The sequence below is a fragment of the Neofelis nebulosa genome, chromosome 16 (genome assembly GCF_028018385.1).
Source record: "Neofelis nebulosa isolate mNeoNeb1 chromosome 16, mNeoNeb1.pri, whole genome shotgun sequence".
Lineage (NCBI taxonomy): Eukaryota > Metazoa > Chordata > Mammalia > Carnivora > Felidae > Neofelis > Neofelis nebulosa.
The window spans coordinates 25,837,038-25,852,625 of NC_080797.1; the positions used below are offsets into that span (position 1 = coordinate 25,837,038).

A 15,588-nucleotide genomic window follows, 5' to 3' on the forward strand; every position below is an offset into this window, starting at 1 on the left:
ATGTGTGCTGAATGGGAGAAAATATCTGCAAACCATACATCTGATAAGGGATTTGTATCAAGAATACATAAAGATTGCTCATGGCTCAGTAAGAAGTGGACAATTTTACTCAATTTTAAAATGGGCAGGGGTGTCTGGGTGGCTCAGTCGGTTATGCTTCCCACTTCGGCTCAGGTCATGATCTCGCGGTTTGTGAGTTCGAGCCCTGCATCGGGCTCTGTGCTGACAGCTCAGAGCCTGGAGCCTGCTTTGGATTCTGTGTCTCCCTCCCCTGCTCACACTCTGTCTCTTTCACTCTCAAAAATTAAAAAAAGTTAAAAAAAATTTTTTTTTTAATGAGCAAAGGAACTGAAAAGACATTTCTCCAAAGAAGATATACAATGGGCCAACAAGCACATGAGAAGATGTTCGACATCACTGTAATTAGGCGATTTCAAATTTAAAACACTAATGACGTACCACTTGACGCCCACTAGGACGGTCTGAATCAAAAGACAGCTAATAGCAAGAGCTGGTGAAGATGTGGAGAAACCCTGCTGGTAGGAAGGCCAGTGGAAGATAGTTTGGTAGTTCCTCAAAAGGTTAAACATACTTACCACATGTTCCAGGAAGTCCACTCCTGGGTGAAAAATTAAAACACGCACCCACCGAAAAACTTGCAGATAAATATTCATAGCAGCATTACTCCTAATAGCCCAAAAGAGGAGATAACCCAGATGTTCATCAATTGATGAATGGATAAACAAAGTGTTGTATATCCATCCAGAGGGGTATCGTTCAATCATGAAAAGAAATGAAATACTAACACACGTTAACACGGATGAACCTTGAAAATGCTACGCTAAGTGAAAGGAGGCAGTCACAAAAGACTATGTTTTATATGATCCTGTTTCTACTGAATATCTAGAAGAATATCTAGATCTCTTTGAGGGGCAATGGAAACTTAAAATTGATTGTGGGGATGGTTACGGAAGGTTGAATATAATAAAAACCATTAAATTGGACACTTACAATGAATTAATTGCTGGTATGTGAACTGTATCTTAATAAAGCTGTTATTATAAAAAAAAAAAAAATTAAAAGCCAAACACACCACCACATTCCATGAGGCCTCATGTGATCCAATCCCAGGTACCCCTCTCAATTCACCTCTACCACTCTATACCACCCCCACCCCCCCACCCCCCCGCACCACTGCAGCCCACCTGCCTCCTTGCTGGGCGGACGACATGCCAGAGATGCTCTCGCCTTGGTGTCTGGAAGCTTCTCCTCAGATATTCACATGACTTCTTTCTCAAAGTCTTAAGTTTCTGCTTAAATGTTATCTTGGTACTGAAGTCTCCCTGACCACCCTATTTTAAATTGCAGCCTTGCCCCCCGCCCTCCCAGTCTCCCTTTCCTTGTTTTACTGTTCCTTTTTACCATAGAACATATAACCTTCAAGTACCCTACGCAATTGACTTCTTCATCTAGGGCTCATTTTAAGATCTGCCTTGCCCACTGTAATGCAACCCCGCATTCACTCATGTACCCCAACAATTTGGCACACTGCCTGGTGCATCTAGGGACTCCGTAAATACCAATCAAATGAAAAAAAAAAAAACCACCACCAAACAAACAAACAAAAAAACCCAAGACAGACCAAGTACATGCAGCTAGGTTTGAGATTTGCTGAATAAACAATTTTCAACATTTAATAGTGCCAGGTTCTCTGTAACAAATACAAAATCACGTTGGATCTGATGCTTTCTAGCACATACAAAATTAGAGATGATGTATTATTATCCTTGCTCTTGCCAGATGGTCGCTCATAGGTGGCAAGAAAGAAAAATTCTTACGTTTCGTAATGAAAAATATCTCCACATCGATAACATGAAAATGGCAACTTATATTCATAGTGCAGTTTTTCATGTCTTTTTCTAATATTTATTTCTGAGAGAGAGAGAGAGACAGCGCACACACAAGTGGGGGAGGGGCAGAAAGAGAGGGAGACATAGAATCCGAAGCAGGCTCCAGGCTCTGAGCTGTCAGCACAGAGCCCCACGCGGGGCTCGAACTCACCAACTGTGAGATCACGACCTGAGCCAAAGTCGGAAGCTTAACTGACTGAGCCACCCAGGTGCCCCTCATTTGTCTTTCTTTCCCTGGCTTAGTTTTTCCTCAGAAGGTATTTTTTTTCTGGGACAATCGTCAGTTAGTGTGACAATCATCCTATCACTGGCTACTCTTACTTATTATTCTCACTTATTATTCTGCTTATTATTACTTATTATTCTGCTTCACTGGTAGGTTGAGATATTTCTTTTTTTTCAGCTTGTACACCATGCTCTCTTTCAGGTTACCTTTTGGTAATTGCTAGGATTAGACAAAACATGAATACTGGGGAAAATGAACCCTAAGAATGCTTCCTTCCCAGTTCAAGTGCATTTATTCAGACATGATTATTAAACCTTAATTCTCTAGGAGCAAAAATGTTCGCTGAAGAGCAGCCAGTTTCACTGGACGAGAACAAAATGCATATGGCCGCTCACGACTGCTACCCAACAGTACAGTGCAGTTTCTGTTTCTCACAGTGAAGTCTGGAGTATCTACATAACGGCACGAGATTTAGCCTAAGGATTTCTCCGTGCAACCTTAATAACACTAAGTCATCTGCTTCCAAGTTCAACGATCGGTGTTCTAAGGCTATTGATCTACAGGTAGTATTGTGGCCAACAATAAATTCATTAAGGAATTACTGAAGGAGACACATTCAAGCCTTCCGTACTAAGAGCTTTCTTTCGTCTCTAACTCAAGATGTGGGTGTCAAGGCTCTCTCTCCTTCAATGCTTTTCACAGTAGACCTCACACAGAAAACTCCTTAATTTGTCCCGAGCAGTCGGGCACTCCCTATACTCTAGTATCATTGGCCTTTCCAAACTCTGGTATCATTGGCATTTCCCAAACAAGCCAAGTCTGTTCTTGATTCTTTAGACTTTTGCTCGTTGCACTATCTGGAAAGTCCCTTCATTTGTTTCCTCATCCAAAGGGATCATCTTCAAGGCTGACTCAAGTCTTCTCTCCTCTCTGAGGTGTTCTTTTTTTTTTTTTTTTAATGTTTATTTATTTTTGACGAAGAGAGAGACAGAGCACAAGCAGGGAAGGAGCAGAGAGAGAGGGAGACAGAATCCAAGAAGGCTCCAGGCTCTGAGCGGTCAGCACAGAGCCCAACGTGGGGCTCGAACTCACGAACCGTGAAATCATGACCTGAGCCGAAGTGGGACACTTAACCAAGTGAGCCATCCAGGCTCCCCTGAGGTGTTCTTTAATCCCACCAACCGACATTAATGCCTTCCTTCTCTCAATGCTCAAGGATCATTTTCATAGGACACTCTGTTTTTCTCTGTAATGTGGAAGTGTTTCAAACGTGTGAACTTTGTTTATTCATCCAGATCATGAGCCAGCAAATAGAAGGAAATATGATTTATAATTCTCTTCTATCTTAATTATTAATTTATCAGCATGGTGCACAGAATAAATATGCATTAAATTCTTAGGGATGTGCCTGGGTGGCTCAGTCGGTTGAGCGTCCGACTTCGGCTCAGGTCATGATCTCACGGTTCGTGAGTTCGAGCCCCGCGTCGGGCTCTGTACTGACAGCTCGGAGCCTGGAGCCTGCTTCAGATTCTGGGTCTCCCTCTCTCTGACCCTCTCTTGCTCACGCTCTGTCTCTCTCTCAAAAATAAATAAAACATTAAAAACAATTTTTTTAATCCTTAAGGATGAATAAAATGATTGGCAAAAGCAAAGGGGAAAGAAAAAAGAGAAGGTAAACCAAGGAGGGAAGACCTGTTTTATTTAGTAATTTTAAGACAGATCTTCATATGAAATTGATCTTAGGTTCCTATTTTACTTGGGTACAGATTGAATATTAAGGTAAATAATAAGTATTTTAAAATTTTGAATATTCAGAATTTGAAATAAAAACTAAGCTTTATGTACTCAAAGTTTCTAAAAAAAACCCAGAATATCTTCAAGAAAAAAAAAACAGAAGTATCTTCTAAAATCAAAACAGAAAACAATTTAAAGCACATAAAAAGACCTCTTATACCTAAATGGTAAGACACATTCAAAGTAAATAATAACTAATACAAGAAAACGAAACGCATGTCATTTTAGATTATACTGACCGAAAATGCAAGGCCCCACTCCATTTTCCTTCAACAATTTAACAAAAAAATAAAAAAAAGTCTTGTAAAATACTTAGCTTGTATAAAAACACAGTGTTCTCAGTTGCCATAGATACAAAAGATTCTGCTTCCTCATACATCATTCCCCATTCCGTTCAAGCGTCAGAAAAATAACAACAACACTCCTTTATTGTGTAACTCTGGCTTCAAAAAAACCTAACAGTAAAACTTGGTGGTCAAATTAGGAGCAAAAAGGGTCTGGGTGCATTTCTGTGAACGTTTAGTGTTTAAAGAAGGAAGGAGAGGTTTAAAAAGGAGTGGGGGTTGTGTTTTCCTTGTATGGTGCCTCAGGCATTCATTACTTCAGCTACATGTAAGAGAAAACCCAAGTAACCATGCATAGCTTAAACAACATAGGCCCTTTATGTTTTCCTGTGCCACAAGTTCAGAAAGAGGCTGTTACATTGGCAGTTCAAAGATGTCAGGGTTAAGGACTCTGCAATTCAACCTGCCCCTAATAGTTGCAAAATGGCTTCTACAGCTCTGAACATCTGGGAAGGGAAGGGCAAAGGGTCCATGTTAGCAGAGCTGAATGCCCTGTTCAGGAGCGTTCCTGCAAGTTCTTGTCAATAGCAAATTAACTATGCTGTTTGCGTCTCATTCACTGGAGCTGCATTAAAAGGTAAGCTCCATCTGCAAGGTGAGAGACTGCAGTTTGAAAACTGTGCCTAATGCCACCTTAAATCAAATCAGGGCTCCATGAGTAAGAAAGCAGGAATGGACGTTTGGCAGTCACTGTCAAACAGAGTCGTAAGTTATCGCTCTTTCTCTAGTATTCTTGTGTTATTATATTGAGTAATTCAACATGAACAATTCACACTACAATAAGCATACATTTGTATAGAAATATACAGTTCAAAATATATTTTTGTATTTAATACATATGCAGATAAACCATGAAAAACTGTTCTTCAAGTATGTTCAGATCGATCGATCGATCGATCGATTGATCGATCAAGACAGGCAGGCAGATAGATATAAATGGGAGGAAAGACAGATCGTTATATCTGTGCTTGGCTAAAGACTCAGTGGGAACTAATATACTTAATAGGGAAAACCAATCAACACATTAATTGATTATATCTATAGTTCTTTTGTGAGCAATAACCATAAATTGATATAAAACATAGTATTTCTGGTATCTGTCCTTAATGGTTGATGAGAATTCTGAATCTGTTCTGGATATGAATTTTTGGTTCAATATCTGAATTACAAATGTCTTCTCCCACTCTGAGGTTGCCTTTCCATTTTCTACTGGTCTCTTTTAATAAACAAAAGGTGTTTTTGTTTTTGTTTTTGTTTTATTTTAGTGAGGTTAAATTTGACAATATTTGGGGTTTTCTTTTTAATGCCTTTTCGTTTCCTATTTAGAAAATCTTTACCTGGTTCCAACTATCAAAATTTTCTACATTTTCTTCTGAAAGTTTTATTGTTTTACCTATCACTTGTACATCTATAATCCTGGAATTGATTTTGTGAATGGGGTAAAGTAAGAGACGAGATTCTTTTTTTTTTTCCCTCCACATGGCTATCCAATTGACACTGTGGCATTTATTGAAATGATCATTCTTTCCCTGCTGCAACTGACATCCTTCCTCTGACATGAATCACATTGATCATGGATGTGTGAGTCTACTTCGGGCTCTCTTTCTTCTGTAACACTGATCATCCTTGTGCCCAAATCATGCTGTATTAATTCTGTAGCTGAATATTAGCTTCAATATCTGGTCATGTAAGTTCTCCAGTTGTGCTTTTCTTCCAGATTGCCAGAGCAAGTATTAGCCCTTTGCATTTTCAAATCAGCTGTCAGTTTCTCTCACTTCCTTTCACCTCACCAAAAAGAAACAAAAAACAACTACTACTAACATTTTGATTTTTAGAGAACTGTGTTGCTTTTATAGATTAATGTGGGGAGAACTGACATGTTTATAACATCGAGTCTTTGAATCCCCCAATTTCTTTAGGTATTCTTGATTTCTTTTGATCATGTTTGCCAGTTTTTATATATTTTTTTAATTTGAGAGAGAGAGAGAGAGAGAGAGTGTGTGCGAGTGGGGAAAGGAGTAGAGGGAGAAAGAGAGAGAATCTTAAGCAGGTTCCATGCTCAGTGCGGAGCCCGACGCAGGGCTCAATCCCACGACCCTGGGATCATGACCCGAGCCGTAATCAAGACTAAGGCCTTCAATCGACTGAGCCAACAGGTGCCCCAATATTTTCCAGTTTTTAAACAGAGGCCTTGCCATTTTTTGTTAGATTTATTTTTAGGTCCGTGAAGCTTTTTCGTACAATGACATCTTTTTCAAAGTTTATTTTCTATTTGTTGTATGCTGATATACGGAACTAAAACTTAATTGTCTATCTGACCTTATACTTAAAGACTTTACTAAATCCATTACCAGTGATGTCTAAACAAGTAAGTATTTGAGAAATTTGTAGTTACACAAAGATTCCATAATTGCAGGTAATTGCATAACTCACTGGGGAGCTCAGCTGTTTCTCCTCCGTGTTCTCTTACTGACCTATTTATCCCACCAACTATACCACTTACTAAATCACACGCTTCTATGCATCGGTCTATCACACAAGCCACACACATGTCTTAATAATCCCTGAACTCACAGGGGCGCCTGGGTGGCGCAGTCGGTTAAGCGGCCGACTTCAGCCAGGTCACGATCTCGCAGTCCGTGAGTTCGAGCCCCGTGTCGGGCTCTGTGCTGACAGCTCAGAGCCTGGAGCCTGTTTCCGATTCTGTGTCTCCCTCTCTCTCTGCCCCTCCCCCGTTCATGCTCTGTCTCTCTCTGTCCCAAAAATAAAAAAAAAAAAAAAAAACAAAAAAAAAAAACGTTGAAAAAAAAAAAAAATAATCCCTGAACTCACAGAATCAGTAACAATGGCTGGTGTAGGGCAAGTATTCATGCATTTTTTTATAAATGAATGAAAGAAGTCAAGTCTATTGAATCCTTGGCCAGTAAGTCAATAAAATAATTGAAGTATTAAAAATAATAATGTTACTATTTCACAATTAATAACCCTTCGAATCAGTCAAATACAGAAAAAACAATGACATATTTTCTTTTCCAATGTCCTCAGTAGATTTTTTTGGCTTATCTTCCTTCTGTGAAAGAGATTAGTCATTGATAAATATTACAAGGAAAAAGCTTCACTTACTCCTCTTACAGTAAGCATTTAAAGATAAAAGGTAAAATTTCTTTTATTTGTTTTGCTGTTGTTTAGTTTTGCTTTTCAAAGCCAAAGACTTATACATATTCTCTGCATGTTGCCATTTGGAATTAATTACCACAGTAGGCTCTATGGAAACATTTAAATATAATTCTAGAATTTTACTTCTGCTGCTTAATCTCATTCAGACACAAAATTCCAAATGGTAAAAGGGTGGAGAGACTTCTCCATTATCATCAAAAAGTAACTGAGGGAAAATGCTTCTATTTATGTTGGATCTTTTACTATCTTAAAACTGGTCTAAAAAAACTTATTTAAAATTACATGAATCAGCATGACCCTTAACGGACAAGAGGACAAAGGTGTAAGTCACAGTAAATGGTTTGTATGATTCTTTCTTTCTCTGTTTGTTATCCATTGACACTTAAGGACACAAATATATCCAGATGGCATTCTTTCTTCCTTGTAACTTGAGAATTTTTTTCAGCCATTCAACAGCAATAATAGGACGATGAAATGAATTTGCAACCTCTAAGAATATAAGAAACTGCTAACCAGTTTCAATTGTACGAGGAGCCAGAGGCAACCTCACTAGTCAACAGCAATGTTTCAGAATTGTGCTTTCATGGCAAGCCAGTGGGTTCTCCGAAGTCCAAAGCTAACATCATGTAGCTGATGACTATAAAAAAAAAAGGAATAGAATTTAAAGCCAGATATTTAGCAGCAAATACCCTTTAATGGGGACATATTTTCAAGGAGAGAGAAATTATCTAGAAGTCAAGTGGCTAGCAGAAGCCCCAAGAGGAACGAGTTAGCCAACATCCATGCAATCATTTTACCAGACGAAAAAATGTCACTTTAGAATGACTGCCAGTACTTCTAAAAACTTAGCTGTCTTTTCAGTCATTTATTTGTTTCACAGAGAATGGGTAAATATAGAACACTATTGCTTTTAAAGATATGATTATGTACACACATATACAGAAAATTCTAGAACAGGAGTATGTTGTCACCATTAAAATGTGTATATTTTATACAACTAATTGCTGACAGCTAACACTTTAATGGGTTTCACTATGGAGTAAAAATTAGGTTATTGAAGCAATCTTAAATGAGATCAAAAGTTCTTCAAAGTGAAAGAAACAGTGTGAAGCAATTTTTTAAAAAACTTTCTCCTGTTGCATTTTCTCTCATGGGCCTCATTTTTGAAATAGCAATTCACTTTCAAAAACAAACTCAAAGCTTTTCTTTTTTTTAATTCAAATTCCCATTGTCTGCTATCTGCAGCAGTTTCCAAATGGAAAAAGATGCCCTGAGCTCTGCTGGCTTTTACACAAAAGATTTTAGTAAGAAGAGAAAAGAGCAGTTCAAAACAAAAACAGAAAAGAAAGACTAGTGAAAATATAGACTATGGAACAATTGTGAAAACATGACGATTCTCCAAACAATGAATCTGCTGAATGATTTTTTTAGAATTTGAGCTAGATCAGATGCACACTTCTTAATCAACTGAAAATATGGAATAGAAGACTTCTAATTTACCATGTTTTGTCATATATATTTTATTTAGCATTTGGGTTTTTTAATGTTTATTTATTTACTTAGTTTGAGAGAAAGAGAGACAGAGACAGAGAGAGAGAGAGAGAGAGAGAGAGAGAGAGAGAGAGGCAGGGGAGGGGCACAGAGAGGGAGAGAGAGAATCCCAAGCAGTCTCTCAGCTGGTAACACAGAGCCTGAAGCAGGGCTCGATCTCACAAACTGTGAGATCATGACCTGAGCTGAGATCAAGAGTTAGACACTTAACCAACAGGGCCACTCTGGTGCCCCTTTACTTGGCATTTGTTGAAATTTGCCATGTAAGAATTATTTGATTTGTGAACGAGCCTAGCTCTTCAGATTCTGTTACAAATGTTGTTGTTATTATACTCACACCAAAGGTGCTTTCTCTAGTTCAGAAACTCAACTGCACCTGGCAAAGCTATATATGATGGAAACCACTGAAGAATATTTCTTCCACAGAAGACAATCAAAAGAATTTCCTGTTCATCAGTTGCCATCGCTGTTATTTTTCAAGGAGCCTAAACTGAGCACCACTGGGCAAATCAGACCTGGTGAGGACTACTCACAAAGACAGGACACGGGACTAGGATATGTGGAGGAAGAAAAGAATCTCAGGGGCGTGACCCCAGTAGGGTCCTCCATGGGATCATTTAACCAGTCCACAGAGATGGATGTGATACCTAGAAGACAGAAACACATTAACTCAACATCCAGAAGTGGGAGAGTCAAATGCGTCTGGCAGGACTGGTGAAGTAAAACAGCAGACGGACCATGAACCAGGCACATAACAGAACATATGAGGGAAGAACAATTAAGGGTGGTTCCAGAATCAGTTCCATGAATACTATCGTCCATCCCTGGCTTTCCTTATTTTATGGCAGTCTTACATTGTGGCTAGATAGGGTTCTTTTTTTTTTTTTTTTTTTTCAATGGTTGTTTTGTTGTTTTTTTTTAATCATTTATTTATTTTGAGAGAGAGAGAGAGAGCATGAGTAGGGGAGGGGAAGAGAGAGCAGGAGAGAGAGAATCCCAAGCAGGCTCCATGCTGTCAGCACAGAGCCTGACACAGGGTTTCGATCCCTCTATCTCACGAGCCATGAGATCATAACCGGAGCCGAAATCAAGAGTTGGACACTTAACCAAATGAGCTAACCAGGCACCCCCGTTGCTAGGCAGGTTTCTTAATTTAATGGTTCCCGAGGTGACTTTGTCTCCAGGGCTTTCAGTTCTGCCACAAAACTCTGAGACTTCTTTTTCATCTTAAAAAATATATATATCAATTTGAAAACATTCTCATTACTCTGGATTAAATTGTTTTCTTAATTTCATTTGCAGATGTTTCATTGCTCGTGTATAGAAGTATGGCTAGGGGCGCCTGGATGGCGCAGTCGGTTAAGCGTCCGACTTCAGCCAGGTCACGATCTCGCGGTCCGTGAGTTCGAGCCCCGCGTCAGGCTCTGGGGCTCTGATGGCTCGGAGCCTGGAGCCTGTTTCCGATTCTGTGTCTCCCTCTCTCTCTGCCCCTCCCCCGTTCATGCTCTGTCTCTCTCTGTCCCCAAAAAATAAATAAAAAACGTTGAAAAAAAAAAAAAAATTTAGAAGTATGGCTAAATTTTGTATATTGACCTCATATCCTGAAAATTTATTTAAATCATTTATTAGTTCTTGTCTTTTTTTAATGGATTTTGACCATACGGAATGATTGTGTCATCATATTTCCTTTCCAACTTTTATTCTTTCTTTCCCTTTTCTTTCTTTCTCTCTCTCTCTTTTTCCTTCCGTTTCCTTACCTCCCCTTCCCTTCCCTTCCCTTTCCTTTTTCTTTCCCCTTTGTGTGCTGGCTAGAATCTCCAATACAATGTCGAATGGAAGTGGCAAAAGCAGGCATGGTTTCCTTGTTCTTAGGAGGAAAAGCATTAAGCCTTCCAACACGAAGTATACAAGTCATAGAGTTTTCATAAATGACCTTTATTAGGTTAAGTACATTTGCTTCTGGTCTTAATTTGCCAAGTATTTTTTTAAAATCATGAATGATATTGAACAAACTTTTTCAAATGCTTTTTCTGCCTCTACTGAGATGATCATGTTGTTTTCTCCTTTATTAACATGTGGCATGACACCAATTAATTTTCAAATGCTAACACCACCTGGGATTCCTGGAATAAATCCCACTTGGTTGTGATGTATAATCATTTTTATATGTTTCTAGATTCCATTTACTAAAATAGCATTAAAGATTTTTGTGTCTGTATTCATGACAGATTTATTTTGTAGTTTCCTTACAGTGTCTTTGGCTTTGATATTAGAGTAATCCTGGCTTTATAGAATGAACTGGAAAGTGTTCCTTCCTCCTCAATTTTCTGACAGTGTTCAAAGAACTCAAAATTATTTTTTCCTTAATATTTGATGGAAATCACCAGTGAAGCCACCTGGTGGTCCTGGGCTTTTCTTTGTGAAAAGATTTTTAATTGTAAATTAAATATCTTTATTATTGCACAATTCAGATTTTCTATCTCTTCTGGAGACAGTTTTAGTAATTTGGGTCTTTGGGTCTTTCTATGAATTTGTCCATTTCACCTGAGTTTTGTAATTTGTTGGCATAAGTTTATAAAATATCACCTTGTAGTTCTTTCATTTTCTATAGGATCAGTAATGGCGTCCTCTCCTCTTTTATTCCCAACCTTGCTAATTGGCTTCTTCTCACTTTTTTTCCCATTAGCCATGCTAAAGATTTGTCAGTTTTGTTGATCTTTTCAAAAAACCAACTTTCGGCATCATGAATTTTCTCCCCCCCCCCCCTTTTTTTTTTTTGCTTTCTACTTCTTTGTTTTCTGCAAAAATATAAAGGTATTTTCTATTGCCTTTCTTCTGCTTGCTCAGGTAGAAGCCTTTCTTTTTCTGGTTTCTTTCTTCTTCTTCTTTTTTTTTTTTTTTTTAACATTATTTGTTTTATTTTGAGAGAGAGAGCATGTGTGAGCAGGGGAGGAGCAGAGAGAGAGGAGAGAGAGGATCCCAAGCAGGCTCCGCACTGTCAGCACAGAGCCCCATGCAGGGCTTGATCTCAAGAACTGCGATATCATAACCTGAGCTGAAATCGAGAGTCAGACACAACCAACTGAGCCATTCAGGTGCCCCCTCTTTTTCTGGTTTCTTAAGATGAAGTTTAGGCTACTGATTTGAGAACTTTCTTTTGGGGTATAGACGTTTAAAGCTATAAACTTTTCTCTAAGTACTGCTTTAGCTGCATTCCATAAATTTTGATATGCCCATGTTTTTGTTTTAATTCAGTTCAAAATATTTCCTCATTTTCCTTGTAATATCTTCGTTGACCCATGAGTTGTTTATGTTACTTAATCTCGAAATATGTGGGGACTTCCCAGATTTCTTATTGTTGTTTATTTCTAATTTATTATCACTGAACACATTTTGCATGACTTTAATCCTTTTAAATTTATTGAGAATTGTTTTGTGTCCAAGCATATGGTCTACCCTGGGGAATGTCCCACGAGTGCCTGCATGGAGTGATTACTGGGTGGAGTGATTTAAATACCACCCAAATCTCAGACTCCCTCCTGACTAGCACAATCAAAACAGACCCAAAGCAGCAGAGCAAAGGCTTTGGAACTTCATTGAAACTGAAACCCGCCCACAGAAGAAGAGACAGGACTTTTGCTCTGAAACAAACTAGGTTGGTAATCTCCTAAAACGAGAACCTCAAGATCATCTGGGAAATTCCAACCTTACTCAGAGAGTATACTAATAAAAACTTGACGAGCATCTTGAGACTCATCCATGTTGTCGTAAGCATCAGTAATTCATTCCTTTATATTGCTGAGTAGTATTCGGTTGTATATACTGCATGTTGATTGTTCTTTCAACTTCGGAGGAACATTTGGGCTGTTCAAGTTAGAGGCTTTTGTGAATAAAACCGCTATCAACATTTGTGTGCAAGACTTTGTCTGGATATGTCTTCATTTCTCTTGGTTAAGCACATAGAATGGAATGAGTGATAGATGGTCACTGAATGTTTAATGTTTTAAGAAATTGGCACTTTTCGCATAGGCAGTATGTGACAGCTCCATCTGATAGCATCTTCACCAACATTCAGCATTATCAACCAATCTTTATAGTTTTTTTTTAATGTTTATTTATTTTTGAGAGAGAGAGAGAGAGCCAGGGAAGGGCAGAGAGAGAGGGAGACACAGAATCCGAAGCAGGCTCCAGGCTCCAAGCTGTTAGCACAGGGCCCGATGTGGGGCTCGAACCCATGAACCAAGAGATCATGACCTGAGCTGAAGTCAGACGCTTAACCGACTGAGCCACCCAGGCGCCCCTGCAATCTTTATAATTTTAACCATTCTAATGAGCATGTATAGTGGCATTTCATTTGATTTTAATTTCCCTGATGAATAATGACCTATTGAACATCTTTTCATGGGCTGATTAGTCATTTGTATATCTTCTTCTGTGAGGTGTCCAAAATTTTGCCTATTTTTAACTGGGTTGTTTGTCTTCTAATTACTGAGCTGTTAAGATTTCTTTTATACTCTAGATACAAGTTCTTGGAAATATTTGTAAATCTTTTCTCCCATTCTCTGGCTTGTCTTACTTCCTTTTGTTGTTTTTTAATGGTGTCTTTCAAAGAGCAAAAGTTTTTAATTTTGGTGAAGCGGAATGTAGCAACTTTAATTGCGATTAATTTCTGATTTTATTGCATTGTGGTAAAAAAAATATGTGCTGTCATATCAAGTTTTAGAAACATACTGAGTGTCTCTTTATGGTCTACTAAGTTTTATAACTGTTCCAAGGGAGTAGGACTTTAACAGGTCATTTTTAAAGGGTAGAAAGTAGAAATATAGGTATTGTATAAACTGTTATTTAGACCTCCTATTTATTTTGTTTTCGCCCCCTGATCTTAGATGGACAAAACTATATGAAAGCACCCCAATGCTATTTAATTCTCCATGCATTCCTAACATTTTTTCATATTTAAATACTCTTGCCTTTAGCATGCAAAAATATATCCATTCGTCTAGTTTATTAACTTTATTATGATAGTATTATATTCTTACTTTTCTTCTGAATACAAGTGATATATTTTCATAATCTAATTTTTGTGTAAACTAGTTGTATCTTTTATAAACAGCATACACAAGGATTTAAGTCAACTAGTCAATATCTTATTTTACTAAAAAAATTAACCTATTAATATTTATTATGACAGTTACATACTCTGTCTCATTTTGGACATCTCGTTCTGTTTCTACTTCTGTTCCTTTGGCAACATCTCCTCTCAAGTTTTGCCTTTATCTCCTTGAGATTTTTATGAAAGTGTAATACCTTGTTGATTTGATTTATGCCTAAGCTTATACATTCCAAAACTATTTTAATCTGCATTTCTCTGATTTTAAGATCTTTTGAGTCTCCCCTTTCCATGGCCAAGAATTTTAGCATACTAAATTGTTTTTAGGTTGTTATTAAATTTGTATTGGCCACTTTATATACCTTCTTTTTCAAAACTCAATAAACATGAGCATTCTTTCTTACAATCAGAGTTGTAACAATTAGTTAAACTTGTTTTTATTTTGCTGGATTCCATTGTTCCCTACTCATCCTTAAATATGATGGTTTCCCCATGTGTGCAATGTCTTTGGCTTCATCTCTGGATTGGTTGATCTGTTCACATAATTTTTTCCAGAAAAGAAACAAGCAGTATACATTTTATGAGCTCTTACTAAGAATATGTTTTTCTGTTGATTTTGCAAGTGAAAAACTCTTTGGTTATGTATAAAATAACATTTTAGGAAGGTTGGGTCACAACCTTCCTCCTTCAAAACTCTGAAACATTATCCATTATTTTTCTAATTTCTTTGCCAGTTTCATCCTGTCTAGAAACTTGAGGGATTTTCATTTTTATTTTTGAGGTGCATTTTTTTTCCAGAATGTATCCAGGTTTCATTGCATTAATTTTACTTAATATGTGTGGCCTCTTTCTTAGAGATCATGTCTTCTTATACAAAGATACTACTTTTCTGATTTTTTTTTCAGAATTCCACCATAGATCATTTTCAGAAGTATGCTTTTATTCTGTAACTGCTGAATACAAATGTCTTTTGCCTGTTCTACAGAATGCTTTCACAAGTTCCATGCTGTTTGCTTGTTTTTTCTCCTTCTTACCCATGAGTACCGTGACCTGCTAATATTACATCATCAGCTCCAAGTGGAAGAGTGAGCCAAAGGTACCTGTCATGGTCTCATGACAGCCTTCCTCAGAACTTGCACTGTCAGTCTCAGCAATTTCAAATGCCTCATTTTTAGCCTTCTCGACTCTATACTTAAACCTTCTTGCCAGGGGCCCCCTCCTTCAATATTTTCTGTATTCCTTAAGTGTCAAGCTGATCAGAGAATTTCCTCTGTAGCTCCACTGCATACTTGGACCAAATACACATTCTAGGGACTGGGCCCTGTTCCTAGCAGGGAGCTGGAAGATGGACATCCAAGCAGCAGGGTCTGGTCTCCACCTTCTGGCACAATTACTCTGCAGGAATCCAGCTTCTGCCCTAGGCAGTGAGTGGAAAAATGGAAGAATGGGATCTCAGAGCCCCATTCTCAAAACCCA

At 38.0% G+C, this 15,588-nt stretch overlaps 1 protein-coding gene across 15 annotated transcripts in view; it reads right to left on the reverse strand.

Moving 5' to 3' along the window:
* CEP112 (centrosomal protein 112) overlaps positions 1-15,588 on the reverse strand; it is a 413,866-nt gene that overhangs the window by 232,994 nt on the left and 165,284 nt on the right. The window lies entirely within an intron of this gene.